At 45.3% G+C, this 27462-nt stretch overlaps 1 protein-coding gene across 5 annotated transcripts in view; it reads left to right on the top strand.

Annotated features, from left to right (window-relative positions):
- The window catches only part of KCNIP1 (potassium voltage-gated channel interacting protein 1), a 508397-nt gene that overhangs the window by 324833 nt on the left and 156102 nt on the right, over positions 1–27462 (top strand). The window contains exon 1 of one of the 5 annotated variants that reach the window (XM_074603593.1): positions 25455–25771. The exons of the other annotated variants lie outside the window; for them this stretch is intronic. The gene's annotated coding sequence lies outside the window, so the exon portion shown is untranslated. Of the gene's footprint in view, positions 1–25454; positions 25772–27462 lie in introns of those variants that run through there. 5 annotated transcript variants of the gene reach the window in all.

Genomic DNA, 27462 nt, shown 5'->3' with positions numbered 1-27462 from the left:
CCATCACTTAAGATGATCCAAGGTGGCAAGGTTTGAAAAGAGGAGTCTCATGTTATTAGACCGACCAACGTAGTAGCAAACAAGGCAAATCCTGGAGGCTCGAGCACTTCAAATCCCTTATCTGTTTTAGACTGATTATTTCATTTGGCCTGCCAAAAGAGACTACCTTTTGCTACAAACCTTGTTGCCTTTACTTTTGCTAACAACTTATAATTTTTCATCTTCACGAAAAGCCACTTCAAGCACAACTTTTTCAGCAAAACTATTTTTCAGTTTATTAAGGAATTTTTGTACCCTGTTCACCCGCGTTGTCCCTGACCAACCACGGCTCATGATCCAGTGCTGCCAGTTGGATTGCTTCTCCCTTTTTCCATAGGGAAAGCCTCTTCTGTAATGATGTAGTAATAGAGAACTTTAATTTTAGTGTTCCACGTAGGTGCTGCTTTGGAGTCTTTAATCTTCAGTTAACCCTGATACACCTCAATTTGTACTGCTGCTTATTGGACTATACTAAGAGGAAGGGTTTAAAGTCTGTATTTAGACAACGTGCCTGTAATTCCTGATATATAGCGTGGGGTGTGTGTCTGATCTGTCCCATCTATCTGGGTTAAAGGCAGCAGAGCGGCTGTACGTGTCTGCAGGCAGTCAGTGATGCTGGTCCTTGGAGGGCTGGGGCTGCACAGCCAGGGCAAGTCCCATCTCCCACCGCTGCCCAGCCCGGGCTACTGCCTGCTGTGGCATGGCTTACAGAGGGGCTGTAGCACACAAGGCTAGCTGGGGAACGTAATGTCGGGGTGACTCCTTTGCATCCAGGATTACACCTTCTCATGGTGTTTTACTGATTTTTGATACAAAGGTAAACCAAGCTATCAGGCATACCCAGCTGAAAAGTGCGGAAAGCACAGGTTTTGTGCAAGACTGAAATTCATTAATATTCTTCCAAATACTCTTCAGACTACTCAACCAGTGGCTAACATTCCTGTAAGAACAATCCTGTATTGGTTTAGCAACCAATTATCATATTATTTCATTGATGTCACAGTGGTTACAAAGGATTGATCAAAGTCTGAAATCTTGAACTTCTTCCTTGGAAATGTAGTCAAAAGGTTTCACACTTCAGTTTGACCTCGTATTTCCATCGTGATAGTCCCCTGGGCATTTCTCCCCCTACAAAACCTTTCAAGCATTGTGATTTCACCAGCTCCTTCTGCTGTGTCCCTGATAGCTCTCAGCAGTCAGGTGTTTGTAGTGTTATATTCTCTTGTTCTTAGTCAAACCCTCAACATTTCTCACTCCTTGGTGTCAGAAAATCAGTTCTGCATTTGCTAGCAGCTGCATTTTCTATTTGTACCAAAATGAAGGCAGGATTTTTCAAAGGGAATGAGGTGCTTGTATAGCCTTAACATTCCAGAACAGGGCACATAATTCCCCTAAGTGCAGGACACAAAAAATTCAAGCCTTCATATGTGGAGCTTCTGGTGATTGCCCATCTGCTGCTGTGGGGAATGAATGAGCCCTTTGCTCATTCATATACTCATACCTACAGCTGCGGGTGTACCCGACACCAGTTTTCTTATACATTTTGCTGGGGATTCTGAGAATATAAATATCCAACCTAAGCTAAGATCTTAATGAGACTGTCTTATACATTGAGTTGTAATTAGACTGGAGGAGAACAAATTAACATAGGTAAGAACGTGCCTGGATAAGCCATGAGAGAGAACCCTATAAAAAGATGCTTGAAATTCTCATTGTCTAAATATGTCTTCTTCCTGTGGTGATGCTTGCTGGGGAAAAAGGGGGTGCTGTGATGGGAGTCAGTTGCCACCCTGGGGCTGGACTTCACAGGAGCCCCAAACACTCAGCCTCTGGCTGTGGAGGTCTCAGGAGTGTGTGGCTGGAAGTGCTTCAGGGGAATGTGGATGGCCCAGGCCCAGGGGGACAGCAGGCCCTGGAGAAACTCTTTCAGCAGCCCCTTGGCATGTGCAGGGCAGCCCGGTAGAAGGTTAAGCCGTGCCATGGCTAGTAGGGCCATGCTGCAAGAGCTGGACCACTGCGTTCTCAGTGAGGTAGTAAGGTGGGACATTGAATATTCAGTATGGAAGAATCTTAAAATTAGACAATAACTGTGATGTTTGCAAAGCTGGACCAGAGCATCAGTACTGCTGCTTTCTAATGGTCTCTCTGTACACTTGAGATAATTTGAAGCATAAATAATTTTACAAAGCCATATATTTTTGCTTCTGAGATGAAATAGTGCTGTGTTTGGTCATTCATTAACAGTGCAGCAAATTCAGAATTGACGTTTGGTTGTACAATGGTCAGCAGAATTGGAATAAATCATTTTGGGTATACGTAAAAGTCCTGGTGCTTTTGTAGCTAGCTGTTCATGTGCATTGAGCCAGACTCCTGCTCCTGCATGCCTGTGGATTCTTGCCCAGATGAAGTAGGAGATATGGGAGCAAGGAGCTACTGTCTACAACTGGAATTTGCAGCGATATTGATGTTTTCTGGGATTTTCCTCATTCCAGGGTCCGGGAGAGCCAGCCTCAGCTTAGCCTGCAGACCCCATGCTCCCTGTGAGCCTGGAGAACACGGCCAGCACCAATAGCGTCCAGCTGGTCTCTCCCGACAGTGGGCACAGCCACTACGGCTTCAGGGAGAGCACAGAGAGCCCAAGGGGTCTTGTGGGCTGTTTTGAATTCTGTTTTAAAACTTGGCAAAGTATTTCAGTGCTAGGACTGTGTGATAGCACAGGCAGCTGGTGCCCATTCCACATTAACAGTGCAGGGAACGACATCTCCACCAAAGCAGATGGGGAAAAAAAAAATGTTCTGACCGTCACGTTGTGATAAATCATGCAGCTCCACTGCGAGCTGTGGGATGGCTAAATTTAAACCCCTGAGTTTGTGAAACCCAAATAGAAAGACAGAAAAACAAGAAAATCCTCTTTGTTGGATGTACACAGCAGAGAGGCGCTGGGGTGCCACAGCCCTGCACCACTGCTCCGGGCTGCCTTGGGGTCACCAGTCCTGGTTTGGGTGTTAGGAGGAGGCTTCAACATCCAGAGCACTTTGAAAATGTGCAATAACCATCAGTGCCAGGGAAATGCTGCCAACAGCCCCGCGGTGTCAAGTGAGGGCTTTGGACAAAAGCAGTCCCATGCAGAAGGGACCGCGGCACTTCAGGGCGGGGGCACGAGCCTGGCCGTCCCGCAGGGCTCTCTCCTCCGCTCGCGCTTGGGGAACGGGGACAGAGGAAGTGGGTCGAGCCCGTCGTGGCCCCTGAGTGACCGCTGGGTGACACGCTATTACAGGTTGGAGATCCAGAGTGACACCCAGTCCTTAGCGTGCACCTGTGGGCACAAAATACTTGTCTTACTCAGGTGTCATGTTATAAAAATCTTTGCTGCTCGTTGGCTTTCTGTGAGCCCATGCGGTGATGCGTCTCTTGATTTTGAGAGCTGTAACTGCGCATGGCTGCAAAACCCATATCCGTCCAAGTGAGGAGCCTCACTTGGCTCCTCCCACACAGAGCTTGGCACTCCAGCGGTGATACTAATAACCGCCATCAGTGAGCGCCCCGTAACAGGAACCAATTCCGCTTGCTTTCCCGAAGCGTTTTGTCTCTCCTTTGGATGTTACTTCCCAAAGGGTGGCTGCTTTGTTTTGCTGTTGTGCTGCCACTCTCCCGTGGCAAATTTGGGTTTCTGTACAAGTTTTCTTCTTCTTTCCTTAGGCCACCTGCCTCTTTGGGGAGTTTGCAAATCTTTAGTACGCCCCTTGAGCAGGGAGGTTTTTAAAAAGCAAGCTGATATGAAGTGACACCAAGAGGGTATTTTTAACTCGGATGTAGCCTTTGGAAGCAGAATATACAATGCAAAGCTACAAGCCTTGGCATGCAGTCCCCGAGATCATACAGCTCTAGGTGGTTTGTTGCATTCGGTTATTGGTTTTTCAAGTGTAGGCTTAACCAAACATTTCTACCCACGAAAAACCAGCATGAAAATAATCTAAAAAAGACTAATTTTAGTGTCTTCTTATGGCTTTTATTACTACTATTGCAAATATTAATCAAGATTATTTCATGGCAATGAAGTTTCCTTAAGTTGTGGGAAGTAAACTGCATATTATATGGAAATTATGGAGCTCAAGCACATATTAATGTAAAATAGGGTATGTTTTTCTTTTTCTATTCCTAAAATATAAATCTGTGGCTTTTCCCTGGTATGTTGGTATTCTTTACCAAGTCTCTGCTTTCTTTTAATAGGCACGTTTGTTTCGTAAAGGTGTCACACAAGGGAGTTTGCAGTGGTAGCTGCTGGAGTCAGACTCTATCGGCAGGGATAGAGGAATCAATTCATACCTTATCACCAAATCTTTCAATTATTCTGTTTCTTCATATTTCTCTTGAGTTTTCCATGGAATCACTCCACAAGCCGTGATTCTTCATGAACTCCCCAGGCATTTGCCCTGCGATAACTCTGATTACATTAGGGTAAGCTGACATTCAGGGTCGATGTCAAGCATCTGGCTCACTGAGCCTAAGCCACCCAAGCCACTCGCCCCTTTTATGTCCTGCATGAGAACTCTCTTTAATGAGGCCATTCCATCTTCAAGGAAAACTATTGAGGAAACAGCATTGCTGATAGCATGGCACCAGCTGTAGGAATGAGAGAGCCAAGCTACTGCCCTGCTCTGGACAAAAAAAAAGGTGAAAAAAAACTAATAAGTGAAATGAACACGCAGGGAGCAGGGCGCTGGTGATGTGCAACTGGATGAAGCTGGGATGCCCAGCTTTCCCATGGCTCCAGTTACTGGTAGCCTGATGTGGCAAATTGTTCAGAAAACATTCCCTCTGCCTTCCAGGTCTTGTGTGCAACAACCCAGGGCTTTAATTTCACTTGCTTGTTCTTCAGCGCTCTCGCTTGTCCTGTAATTTGAGAGATGGTTTTTCCTCTTTGTATAATTTTTTATGTTTCATGCTTCTGGCTTCTTTACACTTGTAACAGATCTAGGGTTTATCTCACTCTTAAGAACAGTTTTGTTAATCCATTTATAATTTTACCCTCCTCAAGTACAACAGTGCTCTACAACAATCCAACAGGGTCTTTGCTGCATTTAATATTAAATTCCAATTTAAAGGCAACGTGTCATAACAGGAAAACCTGGTGCCTGTCTATCAAACGACTTCAGCAATTTGGTCCGGTACTGACAAATATCTGATAGCAAGAGGGCTGCAACGAGAGACACTCGCTATCGTTATTGTTGCACGTGGTCCCGCAGGGTGCTCCTGGCCACGTTGGCAGGGTTTGCAATTCTTTTCTCCCTTCTTAGACATTTTCCAAGATCAAGCTCCGTCACCAGAACCCCTCCAGCCACCCACCTTTCTCCATGATTTCCAGCATTGGGTGCTGCTGTGGGTGCTGTTGTGGGTGCTGGGTAGGCGAGGGGCCACAGGGCAGCCCGGGTGCCCTCCCCATCCCACACCCGGGGCCCAGTCCCGCTCCCGCCCCGTTGCAGACCTGGGGGATTTGTCCTTCTCTCTCGTGTTTGGGCTGCGTCCCTCCCCATGTACTGCTAAGGAGAAAGCAGACAGACTCCAGAGCATTAAAAATATACTTTTTTTAATATGGAGCCCTACGGGAAGCAAGAGAAGGTATTGAAATTCTGGTGGCACACTCTGGATATTTCAGCTCACAGCTACATTAAAAATGCCCAGTGTTAGAATAAATCTTTCGAATGAGAGATCTGAGGTTGGTATTAAACCTTAGTCTAAGCACTCCTGAGGTTAGAATAGTCACCTCATCCAGTCAGACCACTTATTAATTTTAGTCTTGGGCTAAATTCTCCAAATTGGACTGAGCCTGTAACTAAATGGAGCTCTTACTGAAGCTGCAATGGGCTTGACAGTGGCTTAGCTGCTGTCCTGCGGGGCTGTGACCTGTCACCACTTACATTAAATTAGTTGCCTGGCTGGCTGCATGTTGCAGCCTCTTCCTAGAGTAAAACTACCCCATTTTAGCACTGCAGTCTTCCTGAAATGAACTCTGTGAGACAAGCCAACCCCTTCATGCATGCTGCAATTATTACCACCTTTCCATTTCATTTTTCTGACCTCGGAAGACCTGAAAAATCCTGTTTAAACCTGCACTAGCTCTGTATCCTCATGGGTTTTCTCCCTCAAGATCGTTCTGTCACAGAGAAACATAGCTCCATAGGGAACAGGTGCCTTGAATAAGAATATTTTAATATTTGTTTTAAGAGTATTCTGGGCAAATGGATCAACATAGCAATTGTTGAACTCATCAACTCTTAAAATATGTACTCTGTGGAAAATAAGGGGGACTGTGGCTTAACCTGAAAGACAGTAGAGAGCTGTGACTCATCCCTCAGGGAAAATCTTTCTTTTGAATCATGAATTGATGCACTGTAGGTCAGCCCCAAGGGTAATTCAGAGCAACACACGGCAAAAAGACTCTTAGCTTAGAAGGTTTTGGTATTGACAGCACAAATTATAGAAGTAATTTGTTTGAAATTAGTACTTTCTCCAAAGTAATTCATGGCTCAGGAAATTCTCTCTGGTTCAAAGTTTTCTGATTTTATGAACAGATCTACTTCTGTTAGCCAGTGAGTCATGCTGCTCCCTCCAGCTAATACAGAATGATGCTTGCGATTATGGGAGCTATCAGCTCCTTAATGATAAGGATTTTAATTTGGCTGCTTCTAAGACGCACCATGAATAGAAATCACAAAGGCCTCAACTCCAGCACAAATCTTAATTGCAAGTGAAACATCAGCAACTGGTTCACAGGATGTGTCTTCTTCAAGGGACTTGCCAGTAGGGGTGCGTTGGGTGGGGCCTTGGGGAGATCCGCAAGTAGCTCTATGGGAGGATGAGGCTTCTGCGGGCAGAAAGCCCCGGAAATCAGCTCTTCTGACTAAAACCGGGGTTCAGCCATGCGTCTGCAATGGCTGAACCTGTGGCCCCGCCAGAGAGGGGCTGTGGGGTGCTGCACGCCATGTGCTGCCTCCTCACACAGGAAGGAGGTCGAGCACCTGCTGCGGGTGCTGGGCGCCCCGGGCACCACTCCTGCCGCCCAGCCTCTTCCAGCGGGGAACCGCGTCAGGGCCTGCCTGAAGAACGCCTCTGTCTGGCTTTTAATCACTCGCTTGGGATGAAAAGGCACAAAAAAGAGAAATAAAATCATCAATCAACAGACAATTTAAAAAATCTGCAGCTCAAGAATGGTGTATTACGGTTCTTGTCTTATTTCTTTCACATTTTCCATCCTAGTTTGATTTAATTCTGCAGCTGCTTATCTAGAAATATAGGAATTTTTTTTAAGCAACTTTGCTTTTACCCTTCTACAGCAGGACCAAAGACGTATCATACAACTGCTAGATTGCTGGGGACCTCTGTGTTAGTACATGCAATAAATATTTTTAATATAGTTCCATCTCTTCCACCCTCTCTGAAATGATTAAGAGCCCTCTTTGGATTCCAAGACATGCTTGCAAGATGGCATTAATGCCCACGTCTTAATGAAAAAGGTTTGCCCACGTCAGGGGGGAAAATAAATGACATTTAACCTTATGGACACTCTGTTTTGAAATGTCTTTGAAGGCAGCAACCTATATCAAGAGCTTCATTTTGAATATGGCTCAAGGCTTTCCTGGTCTGCCAGCGACGGTGGCTCTGTGAACAGCAGTGAATCACTCTGGCCCGGCTGGCTGCCACAATTAACGCAGACACATGCTGCCTTCCCGTAATTACTGTGCACTCAACGCGGATTTGGAGCCATCCTCCAGCGTGCGGTCTGTGTGCTGCAGACACAGAACAGCCTTGCTCTCGCGGTACTCCCTCCCGTTCTCCTCCCGGGTGTCACAGCTTAGTGAAACAGAAGCATATTTCTGTAAATAATTTAGATACCCAGGTTTTCTTTTTTTTTTGTATTTCCCATCCGTTTTCACAGCAGGTTTCGTACTGGTTGTATAACACTTTGGTTGCTGATAGCTACAGGTAGCATTCATTGATAAGCAGGTTTTTTCACTTTAAATCAAACTCTTAGTAGATTTTTGGGGTGGGGGAGTTGATTTATTTTAGTTGCGATGAACCCAGATAGTCATGAATTGGAAAGCCTCTGGGCATTCTTGGCATGAACATGAGTTTTAGGGAGAGTTGCAGAGCGCTCCCCATGTCCCACATACCAGGGCTGCTCAGCAGCAGCAGAACTGGGGCTTGATAAACTGGTGTTTTATTGTGGCCAAGGATTTCTTACCAGCCCTACTTCTAGCTGCGAGCTGGTGATCTGTGTACAGTCCCATCTGGTGTTTACTTTATCGTGAAAAATATCCGCACCTACAGTCACCTACTTGAGTGTGTGACACTACGTGCTCCCTGCCTGTGCTGCTGGGAGGTCCTTCCCTCTTATTATTCACTAGTGACTTAAGAAAAATAAGTTGGCGATGTGTATCCAATGTCTGTTGGGAAATACATGTTCCCCTCATGCTTGGCACACTTCTTGGCAGAGGTGGTAGTGACAGCAGGGGCAGAATTCATCTCCTCCTGGTTACGGCCTTCACAGCCACCAGTGGGGACAGAGCAGGAGGCTGGTGCATTGGACAGCGGGAATAGAGACATTTTTCAGGGCAATTAGCTGATGAGATTTCAGTAGCACAACATTGATTTCTTTTAAAAAGATATATCTTACAGTTTAAGATATAAAATTGACGTTTCAGACAGGTTCTGAACTTAATGGTCTTCTGCCAAAGGATTTTTATTTAGACAAGTGTATCTCTTGGAGCCCAGGTCTCTTGGATCGCTCCTGGTCTTTTGTGCTTGGTGTGGCGCGATTCTTCCCATAGCTGTGACGGGAAACGGTGTTGATCTACTCAAGAGTTAAACATAGAAGGGGATGTAACTTCATGTGGTAAAAGAGAAAATCTTCTGCTGATCTTTTGTTTGAAGAAGCCAGGCGCTGCCTCATGAGGGAGCCATCTCGAGCCACAGTTCATTGACTTCATAGATGAGCTTTTAAAAGCTTCTACCTAAAATAGCCATGTGCACTGGGGGGGTGCAGTTATGACACTGTGGCCCTGCTGTGTGCTGCTGACTAATTGCCATCACCCTCCTTTAGCTGATGGAAGCTCCGCTGCTTGCTTTTTCCCAGCAACTGATGCTCCTGCCCCATCTGCTTGGCCCTTTGCTCTCTCATCTCCAGCTGGCAGGAGGAAAAGCAATACACAAGGGGAGAAGAGAAGTTAAACATCACTGAGTTTTAGTGTTTGAATGTGAGGTTTATGCATGCTACAGAGGTTGGTTTGCCTGTCCCAAAAGATGGAGAAAATGGGCTGAAATCTTCAACTCTGCACATTTTGTTTTCCTAAGCAGTTACCCTACCTCAGGCTCCTGAGGGAGCTGGATGCATGTCCAGGCTTTGTGAGACAGAGGATTTACAGCGAGCTGAGCTTTTAACAACTATGAATTAGGGGAAAAGGCAGCTGCTATAAAACCCTAGTAACCTGCCTGCTGCTGCTGTGGGCAAGACAGAGATCGCCGCAGGGGCTGCGGGAGAGTGATGGGGGAAGCACCCGCCCCTGATGGAGCAGCAATCCTGTGCAGCACCCCCCGGTAAATCTTACCAAGTCGGGGCAAAGGCTGCGATGCTCCCTTGCCCCAGGTGAAAGCTGCCCGTGTCTTCCTGGCAGACCTTGGCTCAGCTTTTTCCCAAGTCTTGCAAACTCTGAAGGTTTTGTTGGCATGACCTAATCCAACTCCTGCTGGTAGAAGTCCGGCTTTGCTTGCATCCTTGGCACGACTGGCGCCGGGGTGACTCTGCTTCATGGGTTGGTAACAGCTCAGCAGATACCCCAGCCACGGGAACAGCCTCTGACCTCTTCTGATTTAGCATTTGCTATTGCTTTGGTGCAGGGAGCACAGCCATTACCTGTGTAGACACATGCAGAATGCAAAGTGGGAACCATGGGGGTTTCTGTCTAGATTTCTCTTGGTGTGAAGGTGAAGGCCGTGCTCCAAGCCAGCATCTGATCTGCTGTTCACGCCGGGGAAGTGCCTGTGTGTGGGGCTGCACCCATCCTTTATGTTCCACTAAATCAGACTCCGCCTGCCTCGGAATCCTCTTCAACTATGCCCTTTCCAAAAAAAACAGACTAGCAAAAAAACCCCAAGCCTGGCCTGCCTATAAATGGGCAGATCTTGTTCTGTCTCTAAGAGGAGACAATTAAACACAATTATTTATTGTAATCAAAGATTAGCAGAGAGACTCTCATGCTATTATCCTTGCTAACGAGAAATGCAAGGAACCAACTGAACTACGAGCCCATGATGCTCCAGCCGCGGGTTTGGAGGGGAAGACTACAACCGCTTCCCCCGCCATATGGTGCCAACACATTCCTTGTTTACAACCCCCTTAAGCTGTACAAATGATGCACTCTCATAAATCAGCTAGTTAAACGTGGCTTTATTAACTCCGGTGCGTGAAGATGCTGTGCAGCGCAACTGCCAGGCAGGCTCTGAGCCTTCCCCTCCCCAGGGCCCTGCCTGCAGCCGCAGCAGCCCCGCAGGCTGCCCACGGGCTGACGGAGCGTTTCATCCTCCTGCCTCTGCCGGGTTTGCCCCGTGGCAGCCTATGGACGCAGCGCTGCCCTCCCTCATCTTCATCGGCCAGCGTGGAGGGCACCCGCTGCACCTTCCAGCCAGCTACGAGCAGGTTCAGCTCAGCCTTTGCTATTAACTGCAGGCACCAAAAATGCTCAAAGGCTTTACAAAGAAATAAATAAAAGGAATTCTGTGCTTTAAAAAATGTTAAAGTATTGCTTTTTAGGCATTAAGTCCTTTTGCCAGAAGAGTTTCACTTACTCATTAGTCAAATCCCTTCTGAAAACCCATTTATTCTGAGGCTCACAAGTACTAATCTGCATACATCATGTCATTACCTTTGCGGTTTACAAGGAAAGGGATTTACATCTAGCTCTGAGATCTCCTCCTGTGTGGGTGTCTTCTCTGATTATTATTTTTGGCACTCTTTCTTTTGTAAATGCGGGGAGGCAGAGCACCCTCTCCTCTCCCTGGCAGTGCCAGCCATATTGACAGCACATAAGGAGCAAATGACTGTCAAACCCTTTCCTATTTTACTGTTCCAACGGTAATCCACAACCTGTGAGCCACACATTCTAGTTTTCCACTGACGTTTCAGTAGCCCGGTCTGAGTTTTGGTCTTTAAATCTTTAGCTGATGGTTCAAAAGAAAATTCTCAAGATTATGCCTCCCAGTGGAAGCAGCAGTTTGGCATCCTGTGCTTGGTGATAATATTGTTTATACGTCCCATGTTATTTGGTCTGAACAGCAGAAAACAGTAGCCTTCAAAAGCAGCTAGTTGCCTCTAATAAGGTTAAATTTGTGGTTTTGTGCAGTGCAAAAAAAAAAAAAAGGACTGTAAAAAGAGTTATTATTATTGGCAGGGGCATAAGCAAGAGTGCAGCTTCAGGGGACAGTGAAGTGCTTTGGTCCAATTACGAAAAATTTGTGTTTCAGAGTATGATAAAAGAAATTACGGAAAATTTGTGTTTCAGAGTATGATAAAAGACTTGGCAGCATGGGGCGTGATGTGCGGGTCAGTGAAGGATGGAAATCAATGTAAACAGTATGAGGAAGTGGAATTTCCGTGACACCAGAGGCAGCGATGCCAGGCAGGCAGGATGGGAAGGTTTGTGCTTGGGAGGGGTTAGTTTCTCTGGGATGTAAAGCTCAGCTCTGAGATGATGCTCTACAGGCAAGATTTTAGTCAACATTTTGAAAAGCATTCGAAGGTGTTAGGAGCCTAAATTCTCGTGGCAGATGTTACTTAGTCTTCCCAGTTACTCTTGGGCCTTTCATGCGCGCAGCCCCAGGTCACCTCTAAAAGCATCTTCAAGCACATGCAGAAGTGGCCTGAGCTGCCAGGGCAGCAAACGGCTCTGTGCAGCCCGAGGCGCTGGCTGCGCCGGTGCGGGCAGGGACTGAGAGCTCCAGCCAGCCCTGCCAACACTGGCGTTGGGCTCGGGAGCCCACATAGAGGCATTTGGGTTGGCCGGGTTTGGCTTGCCAGCGGGAAATTAAATCTGCCTTTGGTGAAGACAGACATCGGGACTGAGTTGGAGCAGTCTGAATCTGAGATGACGTGTTATTTTGTGGCACATAAATCTCAGTCTCTGTTCTTTTTATCAACTTCTCATGGACTCTATAGGCAGAAAAATAAAACGTTCGCTATCTGTTGTAGGTAATTTAGGGTATTTGAAATGTTTCTGTGTACACATATGTATGTACTTGTATATGTATCTATGTAACTGATAGTAAGGAGCAGTGAAGACACCTGAAAATTAACTCAACAAACAATTCTTGAAGCAATTGTGTTGCTTATGATGAGGCAGCATTTAATTCCAGCAACAGCATGGGGATCTATAATCTGCATTTTGTAGTATAATCTATATCATTTAAAAGCCATATTAATGCTTTTTCCTGTAAATCACCAGTGTGAGCATCTCAGCTGTACCCACCAGCTGCTGAAATGGTTAGTCTGGGGGAGAATCTGCAGACTCCTCTGGTCTGGGTGCTTGCTCGGGGTGTCAGAGCTGGGGGGGCAGACCTGCTCTGACCACAGGGCTGCGAGAGCGTTTTGGGCTTGTCCTGGTCTTCCAGCAGCCAGGTGATGCTTCCAGCCACTCTGAGGTGCTTGAAAGTGACTTTTCCCTCCAGACTGAATGAGGCATTTTAGTTCTAGTAAAGCTGAGATCAAGCTGAAATCTTTGCTTTTTTCCTTCCCTGGTCGTAATCCAAGCACAAATTATTTGCTCAGCCGAACCGTAGAGTTACACCATCACGGAAGGAAATGCTTCAGTTTCTTCAGTGGCTGTTTCAGGGTGCTCAGTAGGTACGTGTGTGCCTGCGTGCACAAAGAGGGGCAGAGCTAAGGAATCAAATAATTCAGCGGTCAGGGCTGTCCTGGAGCTGTGTCACGCTATTTTGCCAGTGTCACTGGTGGCCTCGCGGGGAGCTGTCATACCTCTGGGGAAAACCCAGCACTTCTGGTGCCAAGGGCAAGGCAAGGAGGAGAAAGTCTCTGGAGGGATGAGACCAGCGGGTCAAGGTAGGCCAGTTTCTCCAGGTCTGTTGCGCAAAGAGGCAGCGACGGTGCTTAAATTTGGTTGCAGTGGCCTTAAAGGTTTTGTTTTAGCGAAAATATTTTTAAAAGAGAACTGCTGTCTGAAAATTGTGGAAATAAGCACAATGAGTGAGTGCATTCCAGGTCAAGTGACAAAAAGTGTGAGAAGATTTGCTAACAGGAGGAACAGTAGGTGGTAAACGGGAAAGGCTTTTAAGACTATGTCTGATGGTGTAAAATAATCACATTTGTAAAAGCCCGATGTAAACTGCTCTTTAAATGCACTCAACTGTTGAAATGTACATGCGTGTCGGAAATAATTACAGCAGCTCTAACCTGCTTTGTCTCTCTGACACCCTGCGCTTCCTCTTACCGACAGCTCTGTGCCTGTATAGGGTAGTAAACCAACACTCCGGCAGGATCAAAATAACAAAAAGAGATGAAGCAAACAAAAGCAAGCATTTTTAAGGGTGTTTAAATGCATGAGAATTATTGGTGTCTCTGTGGTCCATGCCACAAGCTAGACTGGAAAACCTGTGCTTCCTGCAGACCTGGTATTGATAAGTCTGGCTAATATAACAATGGTCTGAAATATATAAGATGAACTGTCAGAAAGGAGCTTTATGTTTGTGTGGATGCCGGTCGGGAACTTCATCGTAGCTGGGTGCTGCTGACCTCATCTGGCAAAATGCAGGCAGACAGCGAGGGAAGGCGGCTGCCCTCGCATCAGTAGAGACAGGCTTTATCTCACCGTGGGAGTTAACACTCTAGATTCCCAGATCTGGGACTGTTGGTTGATAATTTGGCACACACAGGCCCTGGGCATTCCCTGCTGCCGTCGGCAACGCGAGCTCCCTGTGCTGCCAGGTGCCCGCTCTGCTCCTTCTCCGGGGAAGGCAGTTTTATAAAAGGTGCAAGGCTTTGCCACCCATAAATTAGGCCAGTCTCAATTTTCATGTCATTTTAAATGAAATGTCAGGATTCTAGTTTCTACTTAAATTATTTAAATCTATCATTTAATCTTTCCTGGGAAGGAACTATGTTTCATCAACATTCATGTATGCAAAGTACGGAAAAGTGAAAGGTTGAATTACCAGAACAGCTTCACAGAATAGCACGTGTGCCAAAATATTTCTATACCTTCCTATTTGTCACACCTTCCTTCCACGTGCAAAAGATATTTACACATGCTAATTACATGCATCTCTTTTTTCATGTGAACTGTGTCACTTAGGCAGGCACCACTCTTGAGTCCTTCCTTGTCCCATAACTCAACTTCTAGTCTTGGAAATGAAAAAAATTGTGGTTCTTCTAGTCCATGCCCTGGTCGGGCTCACTTTACATCTACCTGTTGTGTTAAAATTCACATCCGTACCGCTCCCAGGGTCTCTGCATCACAGAGTTTCTATCCCATGAACGGGTAATCTCCAGGGAAAGACAGAGAGTCTTGTATCTCTTTGTGAAGGTTTTGCCTTGGCTGTAGGTTTTGCACATCTGTTTTGTTAGGATAACAGCGGCTGGGGCAAAACCACAATTCTGGATGTATGGGGTCTCAGCGTGCAGCTGACCATGGAAGGGGCCAGCTCATTTGGCATTATTTTCACACTCCTTGCTCACTAATGTCTGTAGGTGATTCTGCACAGAAGTAGTTTCCCATCAAGTTAGATATCCACCTGTCAGCAATTTCCTAGAATATTTTTCACTGTAGTTGCACTACAGAGAATATGGGGAGGGAAGGTCAGTGATTAATTGCCTGCATATTTTAAAGTCCTCCTATCTCAAACTCAAAATACAGGCAATGTAAGTAATTTTGTCACATGGAAACCTACTAACTCATTTGCAGGCGTCTCACTGCTGGAGCTTAAGCCAACAGCCAAATAAAAAAAAATATTAAAAAATATAATTAAATATAAAGGTCATTAACTCACATCCTTAACAAGTAAGTCTCATTGGAATTTCTGTTTCTTTAATGCAAGCACATTATAGTCCATCATCAATAAATCTGTAATCGTTTTAATAGCTCAAATTCAATTAGCCCTGCAAGCCTCATTTTCTGTGAGTTTCTGCTATAAGGGAGCCAGTTATTTCATATTTAAACAAACGACCTTTTATCTCATGGGTAATGACTTTAAAATAACAGGAGAGCCATAACAGGATCAAAGGGCATAAAACACAAGGATTGCTCTGATACACTGTGGGTTGTACTGCATTGGGAGTAGCTAAACCTCGTCGCTTCTGGAGATGCTTTTTCAATTTTTCATGGGATGCCAAGCACCACCCTCTCTGCAACTACACCCACTTTACACCTCCTGTGGAGAGGTCCCCCAGGCCACCCACACCCTCCTCCTTCCCCACCACACACCTGCCACCTTCCAGACCTGAGAGGTGGCCAGTGTCCAAACCCTGGCCGGGGCTCCTCCACGCTGATATCTCACATCCCAGCCCGGATCCTGAGTCCCAGCGGCTGAGCCGCTCTACTGCTTTTAGACAAAAAATGAGAGAAGGCTGTTCAAATATGAATCACTCCCCACTCCCAAGAATTACAGCCAGGTTTTTAGGTAACAGGGGAATAGGGCTCACTTTGAAGTACAGCTTTAGTAAAAGAAAAGAAAGAAAGATGAAATACACCTCTTTGGGGATTAGATCATTAAAACACTACTAATTACATGCTACTGGGCACACTGAGAGAGTGGACTTAATTAGGAAAATAAACATTCAAATCCTTAAGATATTTACTATGTTTGTTGCAATCAACAATATGATGGAAATTCAACTTAAACGATTTGAAAGTACATTAAAGCATCATATGATTTCAGTTGGTTGTACAAACTACCTCTGTTGAAAGCATTTCAAGAAAGATTACCAGCTACACCTTTATCTCAGTCTTATGTATTTGAGATTTTCTTTTTATTGCTGCCTTATGTTTAGAGCTATTACGGAGCTAGAGTGGTGTTTGGTACAATTCAGGGTGGGCGAGGTTGAAATCTGGAGGGCCAAGAGCAAGTAAATGGGATATCTAATAGATTCAGTGGATACCTGGAGAAGTAAGAGTGTTAGTGTATGAGTTTAGCCTGCTGGAATTAATGCTGATCGTTCGTTTAACTCACTCCTGTTGCAAAATGACAGTTGTTTTACACTAGATTGAGATCCTAGGTGAATAAGAAGTAATTCGCACTTGCCTGGGGAAGTGGGCAAAGCAAGCCAGTTTGGTTCTGCCAAAACAGTAATGTCAACCAGGATTGCATAGAAAGTAGAACAGTTTAAGTGCTTTATGCTTAAGAAATGTTTTCCAGTGGCCTCGGCAGAACGTCTGAACTATTTTCTGTGTCAGTGCAATCACATCTTCAGGACAACTTGCTAAACTTTTTGGAATTGCCCCCATGTTGTACAGGAGGAGGCTGCGTTTACTCATTGAACAGAAAACAACGAGAAGAAAGTGCAAACCAGCAGACGGTTGTTCTGTTGTGCTACCCTATTCCAAAAGGCATTGTCAAAGCACTGAGGTGAGGGCTCAGTATAATGTGTTGAGCTCCTTAATCTAGTGTTGGACCTGCTGTTGTACCAATGCACGATGTTTTCTCTGCTGTGGTTTTAAAGACCAGACCCTGTGCACCATCACTTTTGTTGTTAGTCAAATTTCTTTATCCAGCTGTGCAAAGCTGGTTATTTATGTCTGAAGCGTCTCAATTAAGGGGTAGTGGAAGACTCTCACCTGGAAGAGTATTTATTTAAAGTACAAAGGATCAGAACGACAAGATCTTTTGTGGACAAGATAATGTTTTTTCAGAAGCAAGGTATTGAGAAAAGCCTTAAAAAATTGATCTTCGTAGGCCCAGAACTGTGCGGTCGCATTTACAGATGTGATCTGTTCCTTTATAAACTTTTCACAGGTGTTTCTGTGTGGTTGATCCGGAGCAGGTCCGGGGCTGTTCCCTAGGGCTGTACGCGCGGCAGGGTCCTGCCGACCAGCACCGTGGGGGCAGTGCAGGGTGAGGGCTGTAACCGGGCTCTCGGTGACCCTGTGCTCAGGATGTGCTGCCGGACACGGGCAGGGGGGCTGCAGCCCCGTTTGGGCTGGCTGAAGCGGAGTGTGAGCACACAGGCTTTTGTAGTCTGGGCTGAGTTTCGGTTATGACTTTGAGTGTGAAATGCACAGGAGAAATATTTGGTTTTGGAAAGCAAACCCGTCGGTTCACTAGTCATTGAAGTGAAACTGTTAGGGAGGATTGTACTGCATGGAAAATGTCCTTCATTATGTACTTTGTCTCCAGAGGTCCCTTCCAACCTCAACTATTTGTTGATTCAATGAGACACTTGGATTACTCATTATAAGTTTCACTCCAGCCTAATTCCATCTTTTCAACTGCATGTCCACAATTCACATACCCACCCCATAACCCGAAGCGGGCGCACATCCCTTGCGCTGAAAGTCTAACCTGAAGGAGAGGCCCGCATCCCACTGATGCTCATCAGGTGGTGATGCTGAAGGCAGAACTGACACCAGTTTGGGGAGAATCGGCTGTGTTAGAATAATCCGGGCTTGTCCTCTCCCTTCAGTGCCACATCTTTGCAGCCCTGGGCTTCAATTTGCCTTATGAAAGGACAGCCTGTGTTGTGGCAGTTTTAAAAGAGGGATAGTCATTTTCACTATGGATCTGCCATTTTGTAATAGAGTTCAAAGCAAATTGCACAGATTAGCTTCTTAACATAAGTATAAGCAAGAATTACGGAAGTATATGATATATATCAGGTGCTTTGAAACCTTACTGATGCAGCCTCAGGGCAGTGTCGGTAGCACTGCCAAAACCACGTTTTAAGTTATTGCTGAGACTGAGAATGAGCTTATTTGTGGTTCTGCTGGTCTTACGGAAACAGTTTGAAGTTCTGCTCCTAGTTTCTGCCAGACAGGCATCCTGCTGCATCCACTAGCTTCAGTTCTCCCTGCCCAGCATCATACCAGCTGTTGTGATATAAACCCTGTTTCCATCAAAGTAAAGGCTCTTCTGGTGTTAGAGGTATAAATGCGCTGTAATTCTATACACAGTTACAACTAATTGAGTTAACGGACTGTTTTCCTGCTCATATTCATTCTTGAAAGAACTCACTATGAGAAGGTTTGTTCTTAAAAATCCTATTTATTAGCCCTGGTTAAGTACACGCAGTAATGCCTATCTACTGTGGCAGCTGCTCCTTTAGCGCTACCAGTGAATAATGCTGCTCTATTCCGGCTTATATTATTAATTACCCTGCCTGTAAAAATTCCTTTCAAAAGGTGCTATTATATGGAAAACAGATCCGCTGCCAAAGGAACTGAAATCTTTTCTGCTGTGCAAAGAGACTTGCCATCATATGACTGTTTTCTTTCTTTTAGTACTTTAAAGATTGGGTCTGGGGTGCTTCTCCTCTATTCATAGCTGCTGTCGTGTCTCTCACAATGTCCACTTGTAAGGCATGATTTCCCCACTGTAAAGCTGTGATGATCTTCTCAAGTAAACCATTTACCTAGGTAGCAACTCATTCTAGCTTTCATTTTAATTTCTACTAATTCTTTTAAATCTCTTGGATCAGTACGGCATGGTCCTTTCTCCCAGCAGCCTAAGATGTCCTGTATAATCTGAAACCTGTATTTTAGGAATTGTATTTTTGTAACTCTGGGCTGGAATCTTTATCGTGAAAATAAGAGGTTTTGTAAGGCATTATACATTGCTTAGGGAGTGTGATGTGCTGCAAGTGAGAAAAGGAGACAGTGTGATACTGGCTCTGAGTCCAGCCAAGTGTCCAAGGAGCAGTGCTGGCCTTAGGCCATGCTGTCCGAGTATTCCACGTTTGAGGGAACACAGCTTCACACACATGTAATGGTCTCATGCAGGCACAGGGACTACAGCCCAAGTCCTGGCAACCATCCAAACCATGAGCCTGTGCTGTCCTCACTGCCCGTGCTGGGCCACACACTGGTGTGATGTCCTACCTGGGCTGAGATATCTCCAGTCTTTAGGGGTAAGACCTCTGGCCTTGCTCTGCAGCTGAGGGAGACCAGGAATTAGAAGGAAAATCCCAGGGCCAGGTCTGGGAGTGCCTCCCCTGCCTCTTCCTTACCAGCAAGACCAACGTCGTGACCTGTTGCAGGAACGTGGCCATGCAATACAACTTTATTATAGCTGCTCGTTGTTATAGAACAGATTCTCTTCTGGTGGGGTCAAATGCTCCTTTCCCAAAAGCCTGGTATTTGCTAAAATTGGCCCTGTGGTACGGTCAACTTCTGGCTGGAGATGAGACACACACGTTTTGGAAGGAGCGTTGGGCTTCTGAACCAGCCCATTTGCTGTCAGCAGCAGCCGGCAGAACAATTTGAATTGCGTTGCTGTTACAGGACAAATTCATTGCTTTTCTTTGGGATTGAGCACATTTCTCTGCCTGACCTTAACCGCTGTTGAGGCAATAATCCCTCGTGCTCGAACACTTGTCAAATTCCTGACATTAAAATTTTAAATTATAATTAAGGTGAAATAAAGAAATCACACGCTGCCTCTCACAGCCTCATTATTTCATGCTGATTAACGTTGCTGCAAACCTCTCGTTGAAGCTGGTGAGCCGAGAGCAGCTGAGGTTAAGTCTTAACCTTTAAAAGCCCTGTAGAATTTAATCAGGGGCAGTGGCCTTTAAACAGGATTTTTTATACCAATCTCTATTTTTTTTTGCACGATATAACTATGTGTTTAATTGCATAGGAAGATCTAAAGAGCCTGCAGAGAGGAAGCAATTTACTGTCAGGTTCTTTAATTTTTAAAATCACAGTTTGAGAACACATCTGTTGGGTGATGGGGTTGCTTTCTAGCCGTACGATCTCCTCATCGAGCTACTGCGTCTAAGAACCACTTGGCTGAGGGTACTGCTAAGAATGCTCAGGGCAGATTCATTTTGACGTTTAAATAATGTAGAGAATGCTCTTATGAATGTTCTATGTATATTAAAACCCTTGAGTCATCCTTGTGGTTGCTATGCAATTTGTCAGGTAGTGCAAGAGGAGAAAAGTCATTTAATTGTGTGTAAAGGCAATATTTTTGATAGTGACCGTTCCTCTATGCTTGGAATAAACATCTGTATCCTGCTAAATCTCCACAAAGGCCCTCTCTGCAAGTTGTGCAGCGTTTAACCAAATAGCAAGATTTTAAAAAAAACTTGTTTAAAACTAAGTTTTAAACCCTAATGTTTCTGGGTGCCTTTTATCCACGGGGATCACCAGATATCTTCCAGCTCCCAGTGCCGGCTGATGTATTGCACAGACTTTCCAGAAGTTAAACTGATGAAGTAATTTTGAAGAGTTACCCAAAGCTTTAAAAGTCCTTTATATGTTATATTCTGTCTAATAAGGGCTTAGAATAAGAGAGTATTAAACTAGCTGAAGACAAAAACCATCTCTCTTGCATAGCAGTTGTCAAAGTTTCAATGCTTTGCACCCTATAGGAAGCAAAAAGGGAATCTTTGGAACGTTTCTGAGGAACACAACATTATTTCGTCTCAGAAAGAGATGACTGAGCCCAAGAAACCTGAGGCCAACAGCACTAATATAGGACAGCTGGCTTAATTTTGCTGTTCTTCCTTCGTTAGTTGCAGAGATCTTCATCTTTGATCACTTTGAGTTGGGCAGAAAAAAAGAGCTGAAGCAAAATTGATATCCTTCCCTCTATCCTCACTGGATTCAGACAAACAGTTTAAAAATTCTTCAGAACTGAAACCCCTCCGTGAGCTGCCCTCCTCTGCTCTGAAACATCCCACAGGGAGGAGCACGTTTTGGCTAGAAACACGCTGTCTGTCTTGGTGAGAATGGACCACTGCCATAGCTGGGTAAGGCAGGTACATCTGGTCAGGTCAGAAGGTTAGTTTTACACACGTCTTGTGGGGGAATCCTCGATCTCTCAGACTAGCTGAAACCCGAGAACCACTAAAATATAGCCCCAAATCCCTGGTAGCTGTTCTAAGCAGCTTCTCCCAAAGCAGGTTGCTTGAAGCTCTCAGGCTGTGGCAGAGTTTCTCCTTCCTGTTAGCAGAGAACCAGAGAAAAGCCAGATGGTTGTGGCGAGCTGTAGCAAGTGACATGATGCGGGATGGACAGGCAAATCCTCATTTTGTTGCCTAGGCCCAAAACCACTGCAGCAGAGTCGGCCACTGAGGCTTCCTGTTTGTAGACTTGAGTGTCTGTGCCGTCCCCCCCCATGATAGGCTGCTGCATGGGAGGGCGAAGTAGTTGTTAAGCTTCTCACTGAAGCTGGTAGTGGTGGTGGTGTTCCCCGAGCGCTCTTCACCCAGTGTGCGAGAGCCAATCCACACACTGAGTCCAGATATTTGGTTTTATTTCACTTCTGCAGAATCGGGTGCCGGGCATTTAACAACAGACAGCACATCACATGTTCCTAACTGCCCGATATTTATAAGGATAAAATACAGCTGTTTTGTTAATAAGGATTCATTTACCACTCCTAACTATACATATGCGTCTAAGCTCATGTTTAAAACATTTAGGGAGGTTACCTGGTTAGCATGCTCATTATTCACAAAGTGGTGAGTATCTTAGCATTCTAATTACCCACGGTTTGTTTGGGATATACTCTTGGCTTCACTTTGGTCTAGAAGTTATATATTTTGCTATCTGATGTCTAAGTCAGCAACAGCAGACGACCACAGCAGACAGTTTTGTTTCACATCCTATTCAAGGTTAGGTACCTTCAGTGATGTCTCAACCGTGTCCCATCCAAAACTTCTTGATAAACTTTTAACTTTGTTCTTTGGACATTAGTGTGAGGTGGGTCCTGCCAGGCTCCCCCAGCCTGGGCTGCTTTGGCCGTGTGTGTCCAGGAGCTCGGGGGCACCAGTGGCCCCAAGGGTCGGGGGTGGCCACCTCGGGGGAGTGCATCCTTCGTCCCTCCCCTGGCACCACTGTGCAGCAAGGCCCCCCCATGGCACATCATTTACACTTCACACCCAGTGAAATACGTGAATGTAGAGGATAATTGCCCCCCCGAGGGCTGCTGTTGGGGCCAGGTGCAGTGGTTTGGCAGTAGGATGGATGATGCAGGGCCTTGCTGCTCTCCCTTGTGACCACTATGGCCACTGCAGAGCATTTCCCTCCAAAACAGCTTTTAATGGCTTCTTCCCTGAGCTGCAGCACTGCTGGTCATGCGGCTGGAGAATGGGGGCTGGCAGGGACCTCAGGAACTCAGGGACCCTACAGTGCCATGGAGGGAGTGGGGCGGCCCAGGGGCAGGACCGTCACCATCCATCCTTCCAGCCATCCCTCCTTCCCACCATCCCTGCCTGCAGCAGGAGGCAACGGCTGGGATGGGGCTGCTCTGGTCAGGACAATCAGGTTCCTCCCTCCCCAGGAGCCTCATGCCCTTTTCAGTGAAAGAAAGCAAATTTGCTACTTTGCCAAAAATGTGGTTTGGTTTTGAACTTGTTTTTCATTCTGCTCTGAACAAACCACTCACCATCTCTGCTCCTCCTGCCTCTGCTCTGCTGGGGAAGTGTCAGAGACACCTCAACAGTGAGGAAATGGTGTGAGAGGTAAAAATCTGCATGTTAATATTTTTGATGGCCTGTTCTTAATGTCTCCATAAATGTTTACAACTCCATAGTGCAGCACAAATAGAAATTACTCTTGAATTTTTATTAGCTGATTAAGAGATGAAAACAAATTGTGGCTGATGGGGTTTACTGTGTAAACCCGAGGAACATGAAATGCAGGTTTAATGGGGTCTTGACTTTGGCTTGTTAAGCCTGCTGATGAGGGTTGTAAATTAAGCGCTTATGGAAATTAACTATTCACTAATAAGTAGATTTAGAATAACGTATGTATTGAAAAAGATAGGTATGAAAAGGGCTATCTAGCGTTATGCATGTCTGAAGCTACACTGGACATTTTTTGATCTTGCAGGAAAGCTAAAGTTTAGCCTGGAGTTTTACAGCACGTTGCTGTCTATTAATGGAGGTGGCATATTATGAACACAGTTAATTTTTTTAATTGCTGACTTGAATTTACATTTGTTTACTGAGATGAAAAAATAAACCGACGGTAGCAATAAAAAAAAGACTATAGCAGATTTAGTCAAAGCAGCTGGCTAGTGGAAGCAGGTTTTGTGAAATCTAGATTAAACCAGAATTTTTCTTCTTTTCATGAAATTATTGCTACCGAGTATCCCATAAAAATTCTTTACTTTTGTAAAAGAAAGTGAAATCGCTTTTACGGGTATTTCCCTTTTGGTTTTATGTCGCTTCAAGACGTGTGCAGCATCACAGTGGAGGCATCACAGTGGTATTTTGAACACAGGGCCACTGCTGCTACCACTGAAGTTGTTTCATTACACCACACATAGAAGAAGCTTCTGTTTTAAAATAAATCATGAAGAATATTCACATATCAACATTGGAAGACCTGGAGGATTGTACGGTAACCAGCTCAGTGGTCTTTTGCCAGGAATTCAGTTAGACCAGCCTATACTCAAAAAGTTCACATTACTTTCCGCATACAATACGGAGATTGGAAAATTACAGTCAATGTGTTGATTCTGCGAATGTCAGTAAATTGGTAAATAATCTTGCTAGGACAGATCTTTAAAAATCATAGTCACTGCTTTCTTTGAACTACACTGACTCAGCCAATACTGGTCACCAATACTAGAAGAGATCTCTTCAGCCAGATACGCTGAACCTGAGTTGATTACAAACCTTCTGAGCCCTTACTGGAGGTTAGTATTGATGCTGCCGTTTCTTGCCAAGGCAGTCATGTCCTGCAAATAACATTTTCTTAAATTGCTCTATAAATTTGAAATTACTATGGAGGTCATGCAGGTTCTTCTGAAAGCTAAGCCCTTTTTAATGGATTAGCGTTCTCCATAAATGAGGTTGCAGCTCAAGAGAGCACTTCATCAGCGCCCCAATCACACAGTTTTCAAGTGGGATGTTTTCAATGCAAATGTCGTGGATTCACAGAGTTCTGTATTCGTAAGTTAGAGCAAAACACTTCAGTGACATCGGTGAAAATACATGCAGTCTTAAAAACAGGCAGGGGACTCTGCTGGGAAGCTCTCAGCTTGAGATCGCACGATCTTCTGGTAGAGCTGCCGGCTTGAGGTCAGACGTCTCCATTAAGGAGCGGACACGAATGGGACTCTAATATAAGCCCATGAACTGGTGTGATCCTCTCTGTTGCAGCAGGTTTAAGAAAGTGGGCCCAGCACGTTGGAGCTGGAGATGTCTATTTTGCACCGATTGAGTTTTCCTCCATAATAAATAAAGTAGCGCTGCTTTGTAGCAAAATTTAGCAGCAATTGTTTGAGATGTACTTGAAAAGTAATACACACACACACATTTTGTAACTCCAGATCACAAAGTCAAATGTAAACTGCATTGCACATTGCTGTGCTTTTTATCAGAAAAGAGTTTAACAACATTCCCAGCTCAAAAAATTCAAATCAATGACATGCCAGGGAACAGTCTTTGGGGACTGAAGACCATTTTGGTGGTTGCTAATGCAGTGATTATTTCCTGTCTAAAGCCAAAGGGATCAATAACTCCAGTTAGAAAGAAAACCCTTCAGGGGAAAGAGAGCTTGTGTCAGAGAAGCTCTCCAGACTGTTTAAGTAACAATATTTTATAGATCCAACAAACAAGCTATTCCCAGCCCAGTAAGCAACATTTCTCAGCTGCAGGTCAGGTACAGCAGAAATTAATTTAGCTCAATAATGTGTGTAGCTTGTAGTACCATCCACAGCATTGCAGAATTAATTTGGCAGGAGTTCCCCTTCGAGCCTGGCTCTCCACAAGGCAGCTCACAAGGAGGGATCAGGCTCATCCGTAACTACATGGAACACTTTGGAAAACACCCCGTAGAATTCACCCCGTGTGGCTGGATAGGTGTTTCCCTTCTGCAGCAACTCTAACAGGAGGGTTTCATCCATCCCAGCAGATCCCTGCCTGCTTGAAATAGAGTTACAAATGAGCATCACCTCAGCCTGATTAAAGCAGGTCAGAGAATATCTCCAAAAACAGACCATCAGAATACCCTTAACTGGGAAAATGTTTGCTGATTAGGCTGTGTGTTTTGCATTCACATGTAAATGGTAATGAAGGATCTGACTGGGGTCATCTCAAATCCATTCCCTCCCAGAGCTGTTGATTGCCATTGTCTGATCTCAATCAAGAGCTAACGATGAGCTGCGTATATTAAATGCCAGCTATGGTTTCAATTTACATGTTGATGCAAAGTATAAATTCAGTGTTTGAAAAGGTTTTCTGCAGAGCCTTCCCCATTGCCTCGTGGAATAAGAAAGAAATTCTGCCCCTTGCTGTAGTAGCAACGTACGAGCAGGTGGGGACCCCTGTGCTTGGTGACCGACTGCCCAGGGGATATTCTTATTTCTGAAGAAGGGAGGACAGTCCCTGTGGAAGGAGGAGCATTGAAACCGCTTCCTGATGTAGTGGAGGCTCAGGAATCCATGGGACTTTTGGGTGACAACCCAGGCAAACCCTGAAAAGGGACAGAGTATGGAAAGCAGCCTGCTGGGGACGGCGTGCAGGCTGCTGGCCAGGAGAAGCCCCGGCCCCAGGGGTGAGGTAAGTGCCTACAGTTCTGGGGCTGAGGGGTGGGAAAGAAAGGCAGGGTTCTGAGCGTGAGGCTGTGTGAAGTCGCTCAAGTGTTATTTTTCTTTCCTTTTTTACCACCTGTGTCTTTGCCACTTTTTTCTAACTGTGCCTATTGTGTGTGGTCTGAATACATATTTTACATTTTTAAGATAACTGACTTGAGTGAAAGGTGATGTTGAAGCAGCAGGAGAGCTCTGTTGTAACGGCTGCAGCGATGTTTGAAACCAGCACGTCTGACTGCTCACGCAGAGCCGGAGCAGTGGCACATTGCTGCCAAATATCCAGAAGGCAGCAGGATGGGCGCCCACTTGACTACACGGGCTGCTTCAGGAGCACATTGTGTGAGAGTCTGAGAGGAAGAGACACCTTCAGGGGCTGGGGCAGGGACGGTCCCTGGCCTTTGGAAAGGCAGGGGACACTTCTGCAGTCAGGGTGGTCTGTGGCAGAAATGTGCACTGGCAGCCTTGGATTTGAGGGGATTTCTACATGTGCTTCTGTGCGCTAGTCTGCCCAAAGTGGGGATCAGCAGCATTTAGCTTCACCTTAGACTGCTGTTGGGAATGATTCTCCTTTATTTGCTTTAGCCAAGCATATCTATAACCCTACAAAAATGGGTCATCTTTGTTTTTACCTGTTCTCACAGATTCTTTTCTTGCCATGCAAATATTGATCTGGAATCAGCATAGGCCGAGCTCTACTCCACAGGCCTTGCAGAATAATTTAGAAGGGCTGCACTTAAAATAACGGTTGTTTCGACTACCTCATCCATAATATGAAGTGACAGTTCTTAATGAGAAGAGCTCACCGGTTTTGCATAGACCTCCCTGTGGAGGGGTATCACTCTATGCTTAGCACATGAAGTAGGATTTTAAGTTTAAATGCCGTATCCAGATCTCTATATTTAGCTCTTCTTGTTTCAGAGATATTCAACTTGTGAATCCATATGCTTCTATTTTATATAAATCCTATTTCAGGTATTTGCATTTAAAATTTGGTTGAACTTATGGGAAAGGCTCTGCATAGCATGAGACAGCTTGCTTTGGAGGCAGAACAGTAGAAATACCTCCAACTGAAAAGTAAGGACCAGTAGTTCAATGCGTGTTCCTCAAAATGTGCGAGATGATCACGTCTCGCAGTGTTATTTTTCCACTGTGACTAATGCCCCCATTCCAGTTCCCCCCGCCCATCTTTGCCAGGACAAAACACTGTAATTCAGTCATGGAGCTGTACCCGCGGATATGGAGCACTTAGCAGCCTATGATTCAGTTCAGCAGACTAAGATAATGCATCCTATACGTAACAAAAAATATGCTTTTAGTCTAACCTTTTTTTCTCTGAAAGGAAAGGAATTATCTGAGCAGGGTGCTCCTCTTCTGCAAAGGCAACAGCTCTGCAGAGATGAAAATGCTGGTGTCTGTGTAGAGCCAAGGCAGTCCTTGGGGCAAATGCAGCTCAGACAAAAGAGCTTTACTTATTGCTCTTGCACGAGCCACAGAGACTTCAGTTTAGCTAAAGAGGGTTCATCCGTTCTTCCTAATCACATGCAGGGATCTTTCTTGCAGCATGGGCTGGTTTCTGTCTCTGATAGAGTACAAGCACTTCTAACGTCGCTGGGAAGCAGGGAGTCATTGGGATACTTTGGGATACTTCCCAATGTCATC

This window comes from Larus michahellis, chromosome 11, assembly GCF_964199755.1.
Source record: "Larus michahellis chromosome 11, bLarMic1.1, whole genome shotgun sequence".
NCBI classification, from domain to species: Eukaryota; Metazoa; Chordata; class Aves; order Charadriiformes; family Laridae; genus Larus; species Larus michahellis.
This window is presented reverse-complemented; position numbering and strand designations above follow the sequence as displayed.